Raw genomic sequence first — 3988 nt, 5'->3', positions numbered from 1 at the left:
GAGCGCTCTAGTAGTGGCTAGAAAAGGTCTTCCCAGAATGATAGGGTGTAGGTAGCTTTCCTCCATGTCCAAAATGACAAAGTCTGTGGGGAAGTAATAATCTCCCACTTTCACCAGCACATTCTCAACCACCCCTTCAGCTTGCTTCTGAGTTTTGTCAGCCAGTTGTATGATTACATCAGTAGATCTCACCTCATTCAGTTGTAGCCTCTTCATAAGAGTTAGAGGCATCACATTTATGCTAGCTCCTAGATCACAGAATCCTCTGTCAATTTTTGTTTCTCCTATGATGCAAGGAATATGAAAACTTCCTGGGTCTGTTTTCTTAGAGACTGTGTCCTTCTTGATGAGGGCACTGCATTCTTTGTTCATTGTTACCGTTTGTCCTCCCTTCAAAACTCTTTTCTTGCTCAACAATTCCTTTAAATACTTGATGTGTGTAGGCATTTGATGGAGAATCTCAAGAAAGGGAATATTGATATGGAGAGACTTAAATGTCTCTAAAAACCTTGAATAGGTTTTCCCTTTTTCACCTCCTCCTAACCTCTGAGGAAATGGTGCTTTTGGTTGGTATGTTTCCATCGTGCCTTTTTGCAGTTCCTTGGCTTGCTCAGTTTCACTTTCCTGCTTAGCTTCCTCCACACCTTCCTTCAAGATTTCTGGCTCCTGTTCTGAGGATCTGATTCCTTCTTCTTCTGAGACTTCTTTCAATATGGTGATGGCTTTGCATTCTTCCCATCTCACTCCCTTTTGTTCCCCCTTAGGATTCTTTTCTGTGTCACTAATTCTCAGGAATTTTGTGAGATGTTGGTTGGGATCTTCATTAGCACTCCCACCAAATGAACAATGATTCTCCACAAGTGATATTAGCTGTGGTTTGAGCTCAAAATTGTTGGCCTGAATGGGTGGTTTCTGGATGCTGCTACCACAATTCCCAGAGGTTGGGTTTATGTATGAACTAAGAACCCTCCTCTCAGGAATGGCATTGTTTCCATCAGCTCTCTCATGGTTGTGAACTTCTCTATCCATGTTGAGATCTAAAGCTTCCTCAAAATTGTCCTCAGATTCTCCTTCAGATTCCTCTTCTCCCAGTACTCTCTTCCCTCTTGCTTCCCTTCTCAGTCTATGAAGGGTCCTCTCTGGTTCGGTATATGGAGGAGTTGATGTCTCTCCTCTCCTACCTGTCATACAAGAACACAGCACAGGCAACAAACAAGTGAAATACTCTTGGTTAATGGAAGAGTATGGTTAGAGCAGTTGAGGAATTAATTCAAACAGTTAGTGAGTCAGTGAGTTAGTTGCTTGAATTTAAAGGCATAAAGAAAGAAAGCATGTAACAGAGTGCAGAAATTAAAATTCAACAAGTAACTTGTACTGAATTAATCAAAACAAAAAAATGCTCAATCTAGTTAACTTCCAATTTGAGAATTGTCAATCGAAAACCAATCCCCGGCAACGGCGCCATAAACTTGATGCGCATAAACTAGTTATGCCACGATTTAGGAAATTGCACGATCGGCAAAATTCCTTCCGGCAAGTGCACCGGTTATCGTCAAGTAAAAACTCACAATAGAGTGAGGTCGAATCCCACAAGGATTGGTTGAGTGAGCAATTCGGATTAGAAGTGTGTTCTAGTTGAGCGGAATCAAGATTTAGATGAGAATTGCGGAATGTAAAATTGGCGGGAAACGTAAATGACAAGAAATTGAAATGGCGGAATCTTAAATTGCATGAATTAAAGAGCAGAAGCTAAATTGCTGAAATTAAAAGGGAATGGGGGTGATTGCATGAATTGAGTGGCAGAATGTAAAGAGAAAGTGGAAATCAGAAATGGGGAATTCATTGGGTTATAGGAGATATTGAGATCTCCGAATCAAAACATGTTTATCTCTTCCTCAACCAATGCGTTCATTGAATTTTGCTTGGCAATCTTATATGATTGGATCCCAATCCCTTGGCTCACCAATTCTCTCTAAAAACAAACAAATTCCCAATCCCTTGGTTTAAATGTTCATAAGAAGAGATGATGCTCGATCACTGATTATACCACACAGTTTCATGAACCACAATTTGGTAGGATTACATGTCACAATATCCATCCAAACCCCAATCTAATTCACTGTGAGAAAGCTTCTCTAGCATGAATCCTCCATTCCTTTCCCAAGGTTCCGAAGGATTCCAATTATGGGTAGTTTCTTTCCCAAGACAACTACCCAATGGAATTAGATCGAGAAGCTTTCTAACAAAGTTCAAGAGAAAAGATTGAAGAAGAAGATAAACTATTATTGATTCATTGAATTACAATAGAGCTCCCTAACCCAATGAAAGGGGGTTTAGTGAGTCATAGCTCTGAATTCAATTACAAAGAAATGAAAACTAGCTAAATGAAAAGGTAAAAGTCCCTCCTATCTTAAATTCTATCCTATTTATACACTTTCTATATTGAGCTTCTGTTGTGTTTCTTGGGCTTTGAGGCCTCTCCCTGCTTTCCTTTTGCCTTGGGTTTATGATCCATAATCTTGATGAGGCTGTTGATCCAAATTCTGTAACATTCATTGAGCCAACTTAGTGATAATCAAATAATGACACATGACTCAATAAATTGAAATTTCAGACTCATCAATCCTTCAGGCCCAATCCCATAAACCATGATATTCAATTGGGTTTCATACCAGAGTAAGTTTAAGTTAATGTTTGTGCTTAAATACTAACTTAAACCGCAATATTGTTGGCCCAGAAACCTTTTCCAAGAGTGGCGTTTAAGTTGCAGTTTAAGCTTAAACTGTAGCTTAAACGCCAGACACTTCCAGTGATGCCTTTTGTGGAAGCACGTTTAAGCTTCAGTTTAAGGTTAAACTGAAGCTAAAACGTGGAAATGGAAGAAGGCAGCCCTGGAGGGTAACTTAGTCGAACACGTTTAAGCTTCAGTTTAAGGTTAAACTGAAGCTTAAACGTGGAGATAGAAAGGGCAGCCCTGGAGGTCGAACACGTTTAAGCTCCAGTTTAAGGTTAAACTGGAGCTTAAACGTGGAATTGGAAGAAGGCATCCTAGAGGTCGAACACGTTTAAGCTCCAGTTTAAGGTTAAACTGGAGCTTAAACGTGGAAGCTGAGAAAGGTAGCCCTGGAGGTGTCGAACACGTTTAAGCTCCAGTTTAAGGTTAAACTGGAGCTTAAACGTGGAAATGGAGAAAGCAACCCTGGAGGAGAAACTTGGTCGAACACGTTTAAGCTCCAGTTTAAGGTCAAACTGGAGCTTAAACGTGGAAATGGCTCCCTGGTGCTTTTCCCATTTCTGGCGTTTAACCTCCAGTTTAAGGTTAAACTGGAAGTTAAACGTGGAACTGCCCCCCTTGGTGCCCTTCTCACTTCTGGCGTTTAACCTCCAGTTTAAGGTTAAACTGGAGGTTAAACGTGGAAATGCTTCTTTGGTGAGACTTTCATTCTGGCGTTTAACCTCCAGTTTAAGGTTAAACTGGAGGTTAAACTTCAGTTTCAGCATTTCTTAGCCTTCATGATTTTGGCGTTTAAGCTCCAGTTTAGGCTTAAACTGGAACTTAAACTCCACATGTGATATTCAAGCTTCCTTTATTGACTTTGTTGCTTCCTTGCCTAGCCTCTTCTTCCCTGAAATCATCCAAACAATTGCATCAAAGTCTTGCAAAATTTCATGAGACATCTTCCATTCATAGCATTCAAGTAATATAACTAAAAACTCATGGAATTTGCATCAAAATCATACTGTTTGGATGGTTCATTGCTTTGTTCTTCTTTTAACCATTCTTGGTTACTTTAAGCTCAAGAAAATGCATAAAACATCTAAAACTATCAAAAAAAATGCTAGTGAAACTAGCCTAAGATGCCTTGGCATCAAACTGCCTCAACCCATTTAGACACATAATCTACTGTCACAAGGATGTAGGTGTTTGAGTATGAAGGTGGGAAAGGACCCATAAAGTCTATACCCTATACATCAAATAACTCAATCT

Source organism: Arachis ipaensis, chromosome B9, assembly GCF_059453495.1.
Source record: "Arachis ipaensis isolate K30076 ecotype BB chromosome B9, ASM5945349v1, whole genome shotgun sequence".
Taxonomy (NCBI): domain Eukaryota; kingdom Viridiplantae; phylum Streptophyta; class Magnoliopsida; order Fabales; family Fabaceae; genus Arachis; species Arachis ipaensis.
The sequence above is the reverse complement of the archived record's forward strand: the minus strand, read 5'-3'. Positions refer to the sequence as shown.